A 19,763-nucleotide genomic window follows, 5' to 3' on the forward strand; every position below is an offset into this window, starting at 1 on the left:
TGCACCGCCGGGCAAGACAGCAAAATCTCCAGCACCCTATGGCCAGGCCAGCACAGCCGCTAACACGAGCTCACCACCCGGCTCCATCACCTCCTAACGGTCTGCGACGGGGAATCGCTGTTTGGTTCGCGCCCTCCTTTCCCCCACCTGGACAAAGGAAGAAGCCCAAGGGGACCGGCAACGGACATGGGGAAAGACAAAACTAGACGGCCCACCATGCAAAACTGAATCGACCAGTACACGATTCCTCTATCGCAACCCCCTGATTCTCAACCGTTGCCGTCGGTAGATGAGGACTCTGCATCCGGACTCTCCTTGAGAGACGTCATGGCAGCTATTGCAGACTCCCGCACATCAATGGAGCAGAAGATGGACGGAATTAGCCTGGATGTGTCCCTCCTCTGACACGACTTGCAGAAATTGTCAGCACGAATGGGTGAGGCGGAACAGCGAATTTCCAACATGGAGGACGGGCTGCACGCGGTGCAACAACAGCTTCAAGGAGTCTCCGCCAAACTCAAAATTCTGAAAGCCAGAGTCGAAGAAGGGGAGGGCAGGTCCAGGCGCAACAACATTCGAATTCTAGGTATTCCCGAGAAGGCTGAAGGCCCCTGTATGGAGCTTTTCTTAGAGCAGTGGCTGATGGACCTCTTCGACCAGCAATCCTTTTTGAAATTCTTTTCTATAGAGAGGGCCCACCGAATGCCCACTGGCAGACCAGTGCCTGGTGCTCCTCCGTGAACAGTGATAGCAAGACTATTGAACTATCGGGATTGTGACACGCTGCTGCACCTTGCACGAACCAAAGGCACAATCACCTTTAACGGCTCCAAGATAGCCTCCTTCCCGGACTACACGCGGGAGGTCCAGAATGCAAGGCAATCCTTTGAAAAACTTAAAAGACAGTTGCAAGTGATGGGAGTCAAATATGGCCTGCTCTTCACGGCTCAGCTGAAAATCTATCATAAGGGCTCAACGGTCCACTTCAACGACCCAAAGGAGGCCTGGCGATGGGCAGAGCAGCATATCGAGGGAGACTGGTCGGCACCTCGAACCAACAGGGACACAAATCCCAGACCACCAGCGGGCCACCCTCCGGAGCTGGACCAGCCACCCTCACTGAACCAACCGGCGGAAGCTGGGGACTGACTCTGGCTGGCTCCCCACGGGGGGTCTGATCCCACAAGCGGGTGTAGGACCGAATTGATACTACAGACTATGCTGGGTGTGCCACAAAGCCGTTGTAAGTCGTTTACGTCATTAATAATGTGGCTAGCGGTGGCGTACCTCCATCGCACCTGGGAAAAGGCTACAGGCCCCCACCCCCTAACTTCTTTAGTTTTAACTTGAACAAGGGTTCGCAAGGCTGACACCCTACCCCTTTTTTTGAGTGTCAGCGATGTTGGGGCTACAAGTACTTCGTGTTGGGGTGGAGTATGGGGAGGGGGAGGGAAGGGAAAGTTATAATGAGTTTTTTGTTACCCTGGGAGCAACGCGCCATTGCAAGGTCCAAGGTCTGTTGAGGTTCAAGGCAAGACGAGGCTACAGATGGTCCAGACAGTACAATATTAATCACTCCAGGCACTCACCGCAATACATCACCATTAACGGGGATACCCTCCTCGTGAAAGACCCGCCCAACCGTTTATCCCGATTTTTATATGGCATCCATACAACCGCAGTCGATCCCGACTGAACGGCCCAAGTCTTTCAAGGTGCTCACCTTGAATGTAAATGGGATGGGATCCGCGATTAAAAGGCACTTGATTAAGCAATTACTCAGTAGACACTCCACCGACGTGGCCCTGCTATCCGAACCACACCTAGCGGGATCAAACTGTGCACATTTCCAACGCACAAACTACAGGGCTGCCTTCCATGTGGGATACACGATGGGATCCAGGGGTACTCTCATTCTTACACACAAACGCATCCCCTTTGCCATTCAAAGCCTGGAACAAGACCCTAGGGGCCGCTATGTGTTGATCCTGGGAACGCTTTGGAATGAGAGGGTCGCTTTTGCTTCCATGTACTCCCCACCCGGACTGGGGCACGAGCTACTGGAGGAATTGACTACCCTCATAGGTAAACACCAACCTGATTGTTTCTGGGGGGAGACTTTAATGATGTCATGTGCAATGCCACTGACACGCACACATCTCGGACAACGCAACCCGGACACCCCTACGAGGCTGTTTAACTTTGCGTCCGCCTTGGGTTTGGGTGATGTATGGCGGGAGCTACACCCGGACCCCAAGGGGTACTCCTTCCACTCTGGAGCCCACGGCTCCCTCTCCAGGATTGACTATCTCTTTGTCCCACACACAGATCTCTATAGAGCACGGGCGGCCGATTTCCTTCCCCGGGGAATCTCAGACCACTCACCCCTACTTGTGGAGATTCGCACACAAGGTCCTTCCCCCCTAGAACATGGAGACTAAACAATTACTATCTGGGTTTCCCTGAGCTTGTTGACCACCTTACGGAAGTCTCCACCGAGTACTTTGAAATGAATGATAACGGAGAACAGGACCCGGTGGTGGTCTGGGAGGCCTATAAGACAGTCCTGCGGGGGGCTTTAATCTTCTGGGTGGCGAACAAGGGGCGAGAGAGACTCCAAGACATAGCGAAAGTGGAGGGCGAACTGACCCAAAGCGAGAACGAACACATCCTTGACCCATCCCTACAGACCCAGCTCTCCCTTAAACGAGCCACTGAGCGGCTCCGAAACCTCTTATTAGACAACGCTAAACAAGCCCATTGGGACTCTCGAGCCAGAATCTATGAACACGGGGACAGAGCCGGCAGAATGCTAGCTTGGCTGGAGAAAAGGGATCAGGGACAACGCTGCATTTGCGAGATTGTCACCTCACTGGGTGAAAGATGCACATCAGACGCAGAGATAGCCGAGGCCTTTGCCCAATTCTATGAAACACTTTATCGGGCCCCGACCTCGCTGCTGGACCCAACCCTCCTTAATGACTTAACATTTCCGGTTCTCTCAGTACAGCAAAGGGCGAGTCTGGACTCTGCCCTCTCGGAGACCGAGGTGGCCGAAGCACTAGCCCAACTGCAGACCGGGAAAACACCGGGCCCGAATGGGTTCCCAGTTGAAACCTGGCAGAAGCTAGGAGGGGACAACATTACATCTTCCCTCCATAAAATGTTCCTGACTGCCCGGGAACAGGGCACCCTCCCGCAGGACCTCTGTAACGCCACCATCGTGGTCATCCCTAAATCTGATAAGCCCCAGGAGCAGTGTGCCTCCTATAGGCCAATCTCGCTAATCAATGGCGAGGCTAGGGTCCTCGCCAAACTCCTAGCCAACAGGTTACAACCGATAGCTGATGCCCTAATACACCCGGATCAATGTGGCTTTATGCCACACAAATCGACCCGAATGAATCTGCATCGACTTCACTTGGCGCTAGAGAGGGCTCCCACCATTAACAACCCGTTTGCTCTTCTAGCAATCGACTTTGAGAAGGCTTTCGATACGGTCCGAAGGGATGGCCTCTGGGAGATCATGGAACGCCTGGGCTTCAGGGAGGGGTTCCTGGGATGGGTGAAGCTGCTGTATACAAATATCCGGGCAGAGGTCAAGGTGAATGGGTGGACCTCTCGCTCATTCCGATTGGGCAGGGGTATGCGGCAGAGGTGCCCCCTCTCCCCCTTCTCTTCGCTCTCGCGATAGAGCCATTGGCCATATGGCTTCGCCAGAGTACATCCAGGATGGGATTCAGGTGGCCAGAGGGACACTAAGACCGGATATCCCTATACGCGGATGACCTCCTGATATACCTGGGAGAGCCTGTCCGAACCTGCCCCGTGGTGACCCAGATGCTTGTCCAATATGGGGAATTTAGCGGTCTAAAGATCAATTGGAAGAAATCCATTCTCTTCCCGGTGAAAGGAGGGGGTCAGCCCGACCCATCTGATTGCCCATACCACATAGAACAGTCTGGCTTCCGATACCTTGGGGTCTGGATTACAACAGACCTTACCAGTTATAGCATGCACAATCTTAAACCAATCATGGACCGATTCTCTAATGATGTACAACATTGGAAGCTTCTCCCCCTGACCCTCATGGGTAAAGCTGCCCTTTTTAAAAATGTTAGCCCTCCTGCGATTCCTTTATGTCCTTCAAAACGCCCTGGTGCAGATCCTGGGGGCTGAATTTGGCCAGGTGGAAACCCTCCTCAGGGAGTTCCTATGGGGCGGAGGACAGCGCGTATAGCCCTGGCCACACTTCAGAGGTCGGTCTGGGAGGGTGGGATCGGAGTGCCCCGCCTTCAGACCTACTATTGGGCCTCCCAACTGGTGGTGGTCAATGACCTACTGCACGGAGACCGGGAACTACCCCATATCAAAGTTGATGTGGGAGCTATGCACGACACCGATCCATTGCAGCTATTGTACCAAACCCCCCCTAGATCTTCCCCACTAACAATGAAGGCACAGATTATTACCACCTGGAGGAACGTACACAAGTTTGTGGTGTGGGGGAACAAAATATCAGCGGCGCAACCCCTATGGCGAAACGCCAATCTGAGGGAAATTGCGAAACTCAAACCTTGGCCGTGCTGGGTGAGGGCTGGGATTCAGAAAGTGGGGGATGTCTTGAAAGATGGGAACCTTGCCCCGTTTGCGGACCTACAACGCTGATTCCAGCTCCCAGACACTCAGAGATACCATCACATGCAAATGTCCCATGCCCCAAGAGTCCACATATCGACAGAGGACAATATCCCGGAATGCTCACCTATTAAACGCAACATCTTGCCTGAATATATCCCCTCCAAATGCACATCCATTCTTTATAATGCCACCACATCCTTCGCGACTCCTGAGCTGACCAGTCTAAAAGCCAAGTGGGAAATAGATGTAGGGGATATCGACCCTGAGGACTGGATCCAGGTACTAATGCACCCACGGGAAGCTGCCATCTCCTCGAGACTCAGACTGGGGCACCTTAAAATACTGCATAGAGTGTATTATCCTAGAACTGCACTGTTTGGGTGGAAAAAAGCAACAAACCCGAACTGTCTCAGATGTGGGGGTGAGGAGGGGACCTTCCTTCACATTCTGTGGTCCTGTCCCCGCATCCGAATAGGCTGGGAGGCCTGTTGTCGGGAACTGACCTGGATACTCTCCAAAACAATAGACATGGACCCGAAGGTCCTAATTCTGGGAGTACCGGGGGAGCACGGATTGAATAAATGGGAAGAACTGCTATTTCATACCGCGGCCGCCCTAATCAAGCGCAACATTGCACAAAAATGGGGAGTCCCGGACTCTCCGACACTGGAGCAATGGGCACTGGACATGGACACATGTGCTATGATCGAAAGAAGGATCTATAACGCAAGAGGCTGTCCCAACAAAGCCTCCAAAATATGGGCGGCATGGGAGGAGGGAGGGCGCTGATGTATATGGACTCGGGGGATGTTACTCTGAACACTTACACTGTGAACTGTAATCGTATTCCATGAGAATGGTGATGCAAGACATACTACTACTGTAAGACCGGCCGTGTCGGCCCCATTGGATGTAGCTGCCTCGTCCCTCTTTTGTTCCTCTCCTTTGGTTTTGGTTGTTTTGTCTATGTTATGATCAATTGATAATAAAAAATGTTTTATCAACAAAAAAAAATGTAACATGTACAGTGGTCACAGCTGAATGCCTTGGCTAGTCGCCCAGAAGAAACTAACATATAACAAACCCCTTGAAATTCAGTGACAACCTTTAATTGGGAGTTAAGGTGATCAGATTTAAAACAACAAAGCTACCTTAACTTGACTTCCCACCCGTTACAAACCCCATGAACACATACATAATATAACAGAAGGGATTCACAATGACATACAATATGGAATTATGGGGTACATCAACAGGAACGCGCCGAGTAAAGATGGTTATCACTTCCCAGACCCGCTGAATTTCAAGGGGTTTGTTGCATTAAATCGGATCACCTTAACACTCTGTTAACAAAAGATTTTTCACGGTATATATATACATATATATTCACATGATTAAAAGTATAAAGGTGCTTAATCTGAAATGTTTTCTTTATGAATCACTTTCTCTGATCAATCGCAGCCTACAGAGTGCAGGGAATGTCCACCCTCTGTGTCACTTCAAGACCCTTGTCAGTGCTGTCCCCTTGCAGGGGTAGTGTGTTTTCCAACACTAACCTGGGCTGCCAGTACCAAGCAGCTGCTCCTGCTTCAGATCTGTAAGGACGTGTGGGTGTGGGGGGCAGAACTGTGGGATTCAATCTCCCCTAAACCCAGGGATCAGAAAGACCTCTGGCTGTTGGCCTCCATTAAAAGTCCTTTTAATATCCTGTGGCCGGTAGCAGCCCATAAACCTCCTTCACACAGGAAGCAGTACACTTCAAGGCTGCCCCGGGGCCTCGTGCTAAAGAAGAGCCTCTGATTGGCTGCGTGGTGTCAAGGCTGAGACCTCTGAGCCAATCAGCGGCCGGCTCTTCTCGGCGGGAGTTTCAGATTGGATCAACCCGGGAATATTAGCAGATGTGGCACTGGCTGTGCAGCGGGTCTCTGCTGACAGTCACAACTGGGCCTGGTGCAGCTGTCATGTGGCGACGGACAAAGCAATCACTGTTAATGTATTTCCAAACTTGGGAAGAGATTTTAATAGCGGGTATTTAGAGGAAATAAGCAGCAAATCAACTCTCTTTTTTCTGTTTGCTCTCCCACCCACCCAGGGTCACATTTATAATAAATAAAACGTGACTGTGCTTGAGAAAGAAAGTGCTGCTTGCATCTGGGAAACACTTTAAACGCGTTAAAGCAGTGGTGTTCACGCATTTTTATTCAGAGCCCTCATGACTAAAAATAATGCTGATGCTCACATAATGGCAACATGCATATTCTGTGTTAGAAGCCGTCAACCCCATTCCTTTTAAAAGAGCCTCGCGAAACCTTCAAACTCCAGTTCAGGCCAGTAGGTGTGCCTGGACGATGGCGATCATCGTCCAGGCACACCTACTGGCCTGAACTGGAGTTTGAAGGCCACTGCTTTCAAATATCTAGGGCTGTGTTATTGCTTATGAAGCATCAATGGAAGACACAAGTGTTTGCCCTATATGATGGAAGGGCTGGGTTCTTTTCAAATACAGCAGTTTTTAGATAGCACTCAACCTGTAGTGGGGCCAAGGTGACGAAGTCAGCTGTTTTTGTTTTTGGCAGGTAAGATCCCATTGAAGTCTACGCTGGGGTGTGGAGCTTGCTGCAGGCTGAGCTAAACCGGGTGAGTTGAAAGGTGCTTTTAAAAAAAATTCTTGTAGCTTTTCATAAAACGTTGTCTGCAGTCCACACTTCGCCCTTACCCCGAAGGTCAGCATCAGTACTTGACACCGTTCCAGCCTTAGAACACAGGGTGGAGTGAGTGGAGACCACCAGGCACATCTCTTTGACCACTGTGTGGGGACAAGGTGGTGGATGTACCACCAGCGGCAGCGCGTGCCATGCATCTAGTGGAGATGTTTTGACAAGCTCCTGATGAGTCTGCACTCGTTTCTGCACTCGTTTCTGCACCCATTCATAGCGCCTACTCTTACCCTACCCTTTTACTGCATCACAATCTTCTTCCGTGTCTTACCCTGGAGCATTGAGCAGTTTTCCCGAATATCAGAGGAGGGTGGTCGAATTTCCCGGAACTATAACCACCTTCTCCTGCCTCTGCGTGGACTCTTTCCTCCACTCCAGCCTTCACGCTGTGGATTCCTGCCGTTTCCCCATCACTCTACCCTGAAGCATGATCAAGAACTGGAGCAAAAGATAGAGGCGCTTAAGTGTGGTTAGGAGAACAGAGGGGGGTAAATGTATGTGCCTAATAGTCTGAACCATATAACAGGTGTTCGGGCTTATCCCATGAGAACATTTTGAGCGAATAATGGATTAAAATGGTGCATTTTACAGCACTATCTTTGAAAAAGTGGTTAAAACCCAAACAATTTGCAAACAAATTTGATATGGTCGTGCATGAAAAACACAATAGATGCATGTTACGAACAGGGTACATTACCATTTTCCAATGCATTTTCATCATGCCTTTGTACACTACATATGCCAGTATGCAATATATTTCCATGCTGGCTCAATCGATAAATGTCCTTGCATGCGGCGCCAATATATGCCAGTTTCACAGTTAGTAAAACATGCCATGCCACAGAAAGAAAGTATATTCAGACTGGCTATATGAAGATAGGCCAGTGTACCAAGTAATCACTTTTATTTTTGCTTTTACCCTTGATGCAAATTACAAACATGCCATGACACACAAGCAATATATGGCTAGGCCATCGCCACCAATATAAGCCAGTTTAGCCACGTAATACTACTCATCATGTTTGTTTTACCCTTGATATCAAGTAAAATATAAAGAATGCCATGCAACAGTCAGAAAGCAAATCCACACTAACACCGCAGGTCAACCTAACCACATAATATCACTTTTCGTGTCTGCTTTACCCTTGATGCCAAGTAAAAAATGTCATGCCACATCAAGGGTAAGGCAAACATAAGTATTATTACGTGGCTAGACTGCCATACATTCAATGCATAATAAGTGTTGTTACTGGCCTACATTCGGTGTAGGCCAGTCTAGCCAGGTAATAACGCTTATCATGCTTGCTTAACCCTTGATGCACAGTAACTGTCCATCAAGGGTAAAGCAAACATGATAAGCATTATTACCTGGCTAGACTGGTCTGACAACACTTGTCATGTTTGCTCTACCTTTGATGCACAGTAACTGTGGATCAAGGGTAAAGCAAACGTAAGTGTTATTACCTGGTTAGACTGGCCTACATTGAAGGCCAGTTTATCCAGGTAATAACACTTACCATGTTTCCTTTACTTAATGCATAGTAAATGTGCATCAAGGGTAAAGCAAAGATAAGTGTTCTTACGTGGATAGACTGCCTACATTCAATGTATTTATATACTATGGAATATACTAGGACAGACTCATTTTCATATTCTCTTTGCATGTTCTATAAGGTTGTAAGAGCAAGAGTGTACAGGGCAAGCACACAACCTGGTTTTAGGTGGATCTGTTGGATTGTGGAAAGGTGTGCCTGTTTTTCAATCCTTCTTTCAACCCATTTTGTCTTATTGTGGGTTTCCCCTCTCCCTTTCCCCCTTTGGTCAAACCAATATGTTTACAAGCAAAGAAAAGCCACCTTTTACTTTTAAGTTCATAATCCCATTTGGTTGCGTATTTGTCCTAATGGACCTTGTGTGACTTCTTCAATTTCTTTGCCTTAACTGTCCCTTTACTGCTAAAAAACAATTGTAAACATATTCTGCCACTTCATATTCCTGCTCATTTGTGAAGCCTGACACACCTCCCCATGGGTGTGAGAGCCAAAGAATCCATCCTGCTTTAGTCTCTGTCCTTGGTGAATCAGATATGAATCCATATGTTTCCATATGAATCCATATGTTTGCCCTGGGCAGTCATGTGTCTTCATTGTTATTATCTGGGGTTAGTTCTTCCAAAGAAGGGAATTCTATTTTTTGTTATTGTGTTATAGCCGTAGATGTGAATTTTCACAGTTACATTTAGTAAGAAAAGGAAAACCATTCCATTCATTAAAATAAAGATAAATAGGTTCATTATTTCCTCAAAAAACCCCAAATTTGCAACACTTTCAACACACCTAAAGTGAGGCACACTTCATGCCCAGCTATCAGACTCTCCCAGAAGGATTCAGAGAACAACCAGTCCACTTTATCTGTAAACCGACGAAGCAACTTAATTCTTATCCCCATCCAGCCTCTACGAACAATCATTATATGTTTTAAGGACTGCTTTTCCGTCTCCTTACACAGAGAACAAACTTTGATGCCTTTCCCCAACCTATGTTTAATTAACTGGATTTCAGCCGTACAGAGTAAATTCAAGCAAAATCTTAGGAATTCCGACGCCCATCTTGAATTCAGAAAACGTTTGTGGTACGTTGGTAAGTAACCTCTTGGTTTATCATAAATGGATAAAGATTTTACAAAACCAGTCGACGCATCTCTGTTATAGTTCGAATCCGGTCCATTCAAGCCAGGGCCTTCTTGCGACCCACAGGGTTTTCAATGAAATCTGCCACTGCACGATCACACTGTAGCAACACTTTGCTAACATATTGATATACTTAAACCATAAAGCCATCTGCTCTTGGGATCAAACTTTGGAATTCCAGGCTGCTTTTTGAAAGTGCTATTCCTTAATGAAACTTTGTTCTCTACAATCACGGATACCTAGACCTAGTGAAAACAACTAAGGCCACAACCTATTCGTATCAAATGGAATCTTGACCCAAGAACTAAGACCTAGTGAAAATAACTAAGGCAGTACCCAACATGTACCATATGGAACTTTGATTCAAGCACCAAGGCCTAGTGAAAGTAACTTAGGCCACAATCAACCTGCTTTGCTTGGATCCTATCTAGACAAATAGACATCAAGCTTGTTTTTCTTTTTCATTTTCTCATGAGTGCAACAAAACTTGTCTTTTGGATTTATATATGTTCATACCAACGTAAAGAAATTCAATACATTTTTCACTCATTTAAACTCACTTACCTTGTGTCAATATTTTTGAGAACTGCAACCGTAGGGCTTTCTTCTTTTTCAGTGCAATACGTATTAGATAGCTTTTTCATTTGGCAAGCCAACTGTACTGATTTATTCTCTAGTTCTAACTCAAGCTGAGCATGCAAAGGATTAGTCAATTTAAAACCTAAATATGAGATTTCTGTAGCTAAGGGAACCAGATGGTCCAACAAAGTCCACTTAAAATTAGAGGTGGACTTCATGGACCTCTTAAACCTAAGATGTTTGATTTTGCTGGATTGCTCTGTAAATCGTTCTTTATGGCATAAACACCCAAAACACCCAATTGGCGTAGTAGGCCTATCGGTGTATAATCCAGAATAACTATTTCATCCGCATAAGCAATCCCATTTATGGAGTGAGAACCAATCCTAGGACTGCCTAGTGCACGTGGGTCCAATGATTCTGCTAAATCTGTGGGGTATAGGTTAAAGAGACAGGGAGCAATAATGCATCCTTGTCTCACAACTCTCTCAGTTGGAACCAAAGCAGTCAGTCTGGAGATTAGAGTATTTATGTAAACTCACAATTAGGTCTGGAGATTAGAGTATTTATGTAAACTCATAATTAGGGCTAATAAGGATTTTGGCAAACCCCAGGCTTCCAGCTTTAACCACAGGCTTTCCCTGTTTATCATATGAAAAGCCTTGGAGAGATATATCCAAGCACCATACATTGTAGGACTGCCCTTTCTCCAAGACTTCTCACACACAATACTCATTACAAGTCCGTTTAGTGAGGTGGAAAGGCGCCTTCTGAAACCTGTCTGGTGCTTTGATCATATATTTGTGTCTACTGGTCAGGATTCCAACTCCGTCAATACAGCCCCAGCGAAAAAGGTGCTATCCGCATCCAAAATGGCGATCAGCAGGTAATTCCCAGGATCCGCCTGATCGCCCTTCTTATAGATAGGGACAACAGTAGCAGATATCCAAGACTCTGGAAAACACCTACCTTTCAAGACTTCATTAAAAGGGCTAATAAGATTTTAGACCAAAGTTCAACATTTGATTTGAGTATGGAATTAGTCAGATCATTTGGTCCCGCTTCCCTGTAGGAAGAGGATCTTAAAATTAAATCTGATATAATGTCCTCACTCAGGTACAACCTCCAGGCTGCATAGGATGTCAGTTGAAATGCCGATGTTGAAGGGCTCGTATACAGGGCACTAAAATAGTTTTGCCGAGTAGCCTACGCAACCACATTGCTTTGAAGGCAACTATGTGAAGCCTGGGAGGAGTTAACCAAAGACCAAAAATTGCTTTTACTCGCCAAGGCACAATTCCCCAACCTGCTGGTGGCGTAAATACTTGTGAGACCAAGAAAGATTTCTAAAACTATTACGCAGGTTCTTCATTTTAAATTGATAGGTTAGCTGTGTTCTAGTGACATATTTTAAGCCCCTAGATGCCTTTCTCAATTCTCTTTTCTTGAGCCATGTTTCCTCATCAAAGGAAAGTTTATGAATTTGGCGAGTACTAAGGCCAAGGGTCCCTGGTGGGTCAAGCTCCCAAAAAAAATCCAAAAAGTTAGTTGGATCGCATGCTGTTCTGAGCTCTAATTCAGTTAAATTATTGGCAGCTCTTTGAGGTTTTGATTGAATGTGGCTCCTCCCTTTCCAAATTGTGCCACTCTGTTCTTTCCGTTGTTCACCCTCAAATCTGTACAGCAACCTATTTCCACCATTATTGTTCTGTGGGCACACGCGCCTATCAACATATTATGATCGCTGCTACCACCACCCACTACCCAAAAACCATTGCATCTGGCAAACAAATCAACGGAGAGGAGCAAATAATCAAGAGTTGAACCAGCAACACCCCTCTTCCACGTGAAGGCTGGGGGGATATCCCCCTGCATATTTCCATTAGCGATTTCCATTTACAGTGGGCAGACGACATGATGTTTTAAGTCATGGCAAACTGCTAGTTATGCACTGAGTGGTTACATCTCCTGCACGTGTTATACCAGCAGAACCATGTAAAATGTTTACTCTCAACAACAATTCAGAAAGTGACTCCAAAGAAACGATAAGTAAGAACAGGCAGGCTTACAATAAATATTGATCACAACTAATTCCTCCGGAGGAGTGCTTACTTTCATTCCTTCCATTTGGTAGACACGGTCAGCAGTCCTGCCGTATTTTAAGCTGTGAGATAGTTTTTATTGTTTTCCTTTTAGCGCACTTCTGTGCGAGGTAGGTGACTGGACGCTGTTGCAGCAACTTACCTTGTTTTAACACTATTTTAGTCAACTGCTTTATTTTCCTTGTACTGCCACTTTTCAGCAGGAAGTTGCATGGCTTCCTCCCTAAAGACACGCTTAGCGGTCTGTTGTCTGTTTCCAGTCCCCGTGAGTGGGAGGGAGTTTGTGCAAAGTGACAGGCGCTCGAAGTACAACATGCAGGCTAGTTGTTTTTCCAAGTCTTCAGTGCGCAGGACATTTAAAGATAAGAAATGCACTATAGGATCGAGCCATGCAGGAGAGGACGTGGAACCCCACACTGAGGCTCATGAACGTGAAGCACACCAACAGGCTTGCTGGAACGGAGAAGGTCGCTCGGACAGAAGGAGAGAAGACAGGAGACGCTGGGAGCTGCACAGGAGCTCCTGGGTTCCAAGCCGCTTGGAGAAAAGGCGTTCTACGGTCCGGGCCAAAATGGAAAGCTGACGTGTGACTGCTGAGACCCCTGGAAACTGGAAGAATGTCTGCACACTCCAAAGTGGAAAGCGGGTGAAGAAGCCACACCGCAGAGGTGAGAGCAAGATCAGAGATGCTGGAAGAGACCGGTGAGTCTGCCCATAGCAGCTTGGGACCACGGGGCATTCCCACAAGTGCGCCAACAAATGTTTCAATGGTACGAAATTGCTGATGTAAAAATGTAATGCCCAATAAGCAGAATGTTTGAATACAGACAAGACAAAGTAAGAATGTTAGAATGCAGACAAGGCAAAGTACAAAGGAAAACTCCAATACAGTACAGATGCAAGAGATGCCAGTGTGGGGAGAAGTTTGAGCAAATATTACCATAGATAGATATACCAAGCACCTCACAGTATATGCTATTGTGGTATAGTTAAAGAACAGTGTAACGTATAAGAAGTCGTAGCAGGTGAATACATCAGGGAGCTGAAATTATATAAAGATTCCCGTTAAGAGAGTATTCCAGATGATCTGAAAAGAACTATAAAATAAGCCCTGGCAGACGAGTACACCTGGCAGTTGAATTTGATTCCTGGCAGTGGAGTATACCAGGCAATCTACCAAGTTAAAAGAAATTTTACAGAAAGACTGTTACAGAACTTATTGCTTAAACAAGAACTGAGTCCAGTGAAGACATAAAGGACCTGTTATTTAAAGAGACAATTTTGCCACCCTATATAAAGAATACAGGGGAAGGGAACCACCCTCTGGATCCAAGGATCTTTACCTTTGAGAACATTTTTGGCAGAGTCATTCTTATACTCTTGATTTTGAACACTTTTGCCAATAACAAGTCAAAGACATTTCCTTGCACCCTTTGTTGTTTTAATTGTAGTGTGAGGTTCAGGAAAGGATGTTTTGGACACTAGGACAGCTTTTCAGTTACTGACATCCTGACACAGACAGATCATTAGTTTCAATTTCTGAGGTCAGTGACAAAAAGGTGATTCATACACAAATTTTATGATAATCTCAGTTGGAACACAACATGACAAATGTACGTAATTTGTTTCCTCATTTAGGTGAACTTCATTGATAGAAAGAAGAAATCTGTTCAAAGTGCCCACCTTCACCCCTCACAAGAATAAGGTTAGTAGTGATTACTCTAGAGCCAAACTCCACACAATTTATTTATGATGCCCATTCCAGAAACTCTCATAGTCTTGCAAAGTTTCATTTTACTCTTTGTATTGTGGTGTGTCAATTTGAAAACAGTGGGGTTCATCTATCCCGTCGTAGATATAAGAAGTACTGTCCTGAAGAATGCACAGTCAACATCCATCAGAAATGTTTGAACGTACGTATTCAGATAGAAAGGGCTGAAACACGTGCAGACAAATAAGACAACATGAATGACAAGCTGTCTTTTCAGTTCCACTCAGGGGTCCTGTGTACAATAAATGGAGCCATTGGTTCTTTCATATGTTTTTTTATCCAAATCAAATATGTTAAAACAGGAATAGAAGAAGAACTGTATTTAAAAAGCAGATGTGTTAGAAATGACCATCCCACATCACTTACTAACCCTATGACACACTTGCTTTTTATACGTAATGTTTGTAAATGTTACTATTGATATGAATGAATTTTGGTATTGGGTCAGTGTTTTACATATGAATATCTTTATTTGGTTTTATTTGACTATGTGGAAATATCATGAATAATGTATATATTTGTAAGAAGAGTTATCTGGACTACATAATGCTCAATCTAATATAGCATTGGAAGGGTATCACTGCTAATTGGTGTGTAAGCAAGGGAGGGGTAATCAATTGTCATGCTTTTGAAAATAGGCAAGTACACCAGGCAGATGAAATTATATAAAGATTCCTGGCAAGTGAGTATGCAAGGTGATCTGAAAAGAACTATAGAAGAAGTCCTGGCAGGCGAGAACACCAGGAATTTGAAATGACATAAAGATTCCTGGCAAAAGAGTATACCAGGTGATCTGCAAAGAACTGTAGAAGAAGTCCTGGCAGGCGATTACACCAGGCAGTGGAAATTATATAAAGATTCCTTGCAAAAGAGTATACCAGGTGATCTGAAAAGAACTGTAGAAGAAGTCCTGGCAGGCAAGTACACCTGTCAGTTGAATATGAATGAAGATTCCTGGCAGGGGAGTATACCAGGCAGTCTGCCAAGTTAAATGAAATTCTACAGAAAGAGTGGTACAGAATGCATTGCTTAAACAAGAACTTGGTGAGTCCAGTGAAGATATAAAGAACTGTTATTAAAAGAGACAATTTTGCCACCCTGTTTAAAGGATCCAGGGGAAGGGAACCATCCTCTGGATCTAAGGATCTTTACTTTGGAGAACATTTTTGTTGGAGTCATTCTTACACTGTTGATTTTGAACACTTTTACCAATATCTAGTCAAACAAATATCCTTGCACCCTTTGTTGTTTTGTTCGGAGAGTGAGGATCAGGAAAGAACATTTTGGACACAAGGAGAGATGTCCAGTTACTGACATCCTGACACAGACAGATCCTTCATTTTAATATCTAATTAGGGAAATTCCTCATTAGAATATGGCAATAAAGGTATTTTCCCAACCCATTTTTATTTGATAAATGTCTTTGTTTAAAAACATGACAACCTTGTGCCCGGCTCTCATTTCTGACCACTCACACCCACCCTGTAAGAGAAGAAACAGAATAGGCAGACTTTATAATGAAAGGGGCACTCTGGGTATGATGACAGGGGTGCATAGGCAATCATTTCAGAAGCCCAGTCAAGTTCACTGAAGGTGTATATTAAAAGGATAGAGAATGGGGTCTTATGTGTAATTAGTCCCCTTTAAGGAAGGCCAAGGGGAGAGAACTACTTCAAATACTTTTTATGTATTTTCTTAGATCTCAAGAGCATGGAGACACACTTCTGGGTGCTTTTCAGCAATTTGAGACAGTGTCAAGATTGGTAAAATTGATTGCTCACAATACGTTGATTCAGTGTCAAGAGAGGTTAAGACAATTGCTTCCAGTGGGCCGAGTTGGCATCTAGATTTCTCAAGACAATTGCTTCCAGTAGGTCAAATCGGTGTCAAGATGAGCAAATCAATGGCTTCCACACAGGTCGAGAGGTCGAGAAGGTTTTTTACACCTGGTTGAGACAGCAGGGAGAAGGATCGAAGATGACTCGAAAGGTTGAGAGTTTCAAAGGCAGCTCCAAGGGTTTGCAGCAGCTCGAAAAGTAACTCAAAGTGGTTGAGCTAGCTTGAAAATGGATGAAAGTTGCTTAACAGTGCCCAGAGCTGACTCTTGAATTGTGGCTGCTGGGGAGCCTATTCAGGGTCTCCGGGAGCAAGGTGTATTCTTGTTCTGCACTTCCCAGTCAGGAACCTTACCAGAAAGCACTGGCAGGAGCCGTCACCTTCAGTGAGCAGGTTCTTGAGTACCAGTGGTATCAGGTTGCAGTAGGCCTTGTCCAGTCAGCAGATAATCCCTGATTTTCCTCTCAGATGGTTGAGGGAAGGGATTTCCTGCCTTTTTGGAGCCTTTATCTTCACCTCTTTGGACAAGGATTTTGGGGCAGACTGTACCCCAAATAAAGTTCCAGATGAAATACTTCTTCTGCTGTAGTTCAAATATAATTCAATAGAGGGTGGTCTCACACTCTTATTTAGGCAATCTGCAACAGCGGATTTATCCACCGTCTAGCCTTCTGTTAGAGGTTCAATCATGGCGGTTGTGTTCAGAGCCTTGTGCCTGGTGCCGACAGAGTGCTCTGTCTACAGGAAGCGGGGATGGGCACAGGAAGAGCGGTAGTCCTGGCTACTGTATCTTTGCCTTCTCTCCTTTCTGCACTGCATCAAAGGGTCTGCATTGTACTGGAAGGGCTCACCTTTGAAGCAGTAGTTCCCAGCTAAGCCCGTATGGAGATTTCCTGTCTTGTGGGGAAGGTGATAAGTCTTCCAAGAGAGATCATAGGGGGTGTTTCCAGGGCTGGGCCAAATGTGTTTTGGGATGAAACCCAGTCGTAGAAGCTAATACACACAGGGCCTCATTACGACCCTGGCGTTAAGGGTTTAACGGCGCCGTAAAAGGTGTCGGCGCCGTTAAACCCTTAACGCCTGATTTCGAGGTCCCTTTGCGGGACCCGACCTTAACGGCTGGTTCTACCAGCCGTTAAAGTAGGGTGCCGCAAAGGGACCTTGGTGCTAAGTACGGTGCCGCAATTTGCGGCACCGTACTTAGCGCCTTCCCCATTCCCATTGAGCCCTATGGGGAAAAAATGGGAATGGGGAAGGGCCTATGGTAAATGGGGAATTACCGTCCCGCCAACCTTGGAATGGGGCGGTAATTCCGCCATTCACCATGGCGGACCCCGGCATGGACCATGGTGCTAATAGCACCATGGTTTAGCGCTGGGGTCGTAATGAGGCCCATAAGGTTTTGTCAGTGAAGTGAGTCAACAGCAAACAAGCTGACAACACTATGATACCAATATTTCTCGCCAGTAATTGTAGATTCCCAGAGGCCACTATGTCAAAACTAGACATGGCATATATTTAGAGTTCAAGCTCTGGCAGTGCACAATTTTAGAATTTTGGAACAGGGTTGCCCACTGTTAAAGGCCGCTGTTAGCTGCTGGAACCTTGGGTTCAATCAGGCTGCTGGCAGGAATCCACATGTGATTTTGTAACTGTCATGTAGACAAACTATAAAGCAGCTGATGAGAGGTGTCAGTAGATAGGCTCAGAAGAGTTACATGTTTGTACTACACTTTGAATGGCGCATCATGAAAGTGGGGTTTGATTAGCAGACCTCGCTTTCAGAGACCAATTTAACTGCATAATTTTTTATTAAGAATCAAATAAGCGCCGGCCATTTTGCCCTCAAAGGTGGCATTCTGTCACACACTGACACTTAAACATATGCACAGAGGTACCACAACTAGGCACTGACAGGCAGTCACACCCCACACTTACATGCAGGCACACGTCAAGTAGTAATGCAAAAAGGCAGTCACAATGAGTGACTCACCGACCCTCACCGACATCCTCTTTGTCATTCCCTCGCCAGATCTATGGACTCTTCATATGATCTCTGTGCGCTGTCCTGTCTCCTCCTCTCCCAATAATGGTGGCACCCAGTGGGAGGCCCTTATGGCCCCCTTTGATTCCTCTAAGGTCATCATTAATGTCTACTTAAATGGCACTGTTATGGCCCAAGGCCCTCAGGCCAATCTCCTCCTCTTTGATAGGCGCTTCCTTCGCCTCATCAATTTCATTTCATCTCCTGCTGACTCCTCCTCTCCCCCCTTGGCCACTTTGCCCTCTCTTCCCTCCTCTTTTTTCCCACCTCGGCTCCCTCCTCACCTCCGCAGGGTGCACCTCTGATCTGTACCCATCCTCGGAAGGCCTTTAAGGATGGCAACCTTCTTCATCTTGCCACTCTAAACTCTCGCTCTGGTGTCAAACACTACCCTGACATCTGCCACCTCCTGGAAGAACTTGACTCGATGTCCTCGGTCTTACCGAGACACGGTGTTAGGAAAGATTTCATTTTCTGTGCAATTGTCCCGCCAGTTGTACACCCCCAAACTTTTTGCTGTTGTTTAAACACCATAGACTGACTTTGCCAGAGAAGTACAGCCTTCAGCTGCACTCCTCTGGGCTTTCGCTCACTTTTTATGGGGAAACTGACATGCCCTTAAGACAGTCAGTACTGGGAGACTTTATTTCCCTTAGTCCTTTTCCAATGTTGCAACTTTTCTGCAACATGTAACAAGTGCACAATGTACCTTACAGTACAGTGCACATGGGTATCATAGTCATTTCCAAAGACCCTAGATACTCTCATAGGACGTTTTGGGAGATGTGCAGATGTGTCACGGACAGGGCTGGTGTCAGCTTATCTTTTCATGCAATTTTAACCCTTTCCTGCCATTTTAACCATGCTTACTGCGTTTGGCATAAATAGGTGGCCTGGCACCAAAATGCCCATGCCACGAGGTTCTTTGTCCTGTCCTTTGGCCATCTTGCCCCTTCACCTTCCCCAGGTCGAGCCGACCCGGGTCAGTCCTTATTTGGTCATGCAGTTTCCTGCGAAACACCAAGCTTTCAAGGGCTTCTGCATGCCTTGTGTGTGCGCCTCCAGGATATGGGCTGGGGTGTCTGTCCCCAATACACATCCTGGGTGCCAGAGAGTATGGAGTGCTGTGAATGCCTGGGACCACCCGTTGTCCATGATTGGTCCACGTATGGAGTGTGTGTTTGTGAGCAGATCTCCCATTCGGTCCTCTCAGATTTTTGGCGCGAAGGGAAATTTGGATAGGAGGAGGCCAAAAACACCCATACCATGTCGATCTCTGGAGAACAAAGGAAAGGATCCAAGTATCTTGAAATTAAGAAGCCGATTCGAGGAACCGCTGGTGAACCACTAGAAGGTTTGGCACCCTGAGCCCGCTGTCGTCCGG

This window comes from Ambystoma mexicanum, chromosome 7p (genome assembly GCF_040938575.1).
Source record: "Ambystoma mexicanum isolate Mex_15411 chromosome 7p, UKY_AmexF1_1, whole genome shotgun sequence".
Classification (NCBI taxonomy): domain Eukaryota; kingdom Metazoa; phylum Chordata; class Amphibia; order Caudata; family Ambystomatidae; genus Ambystoma; species Ambystoma mexicanum.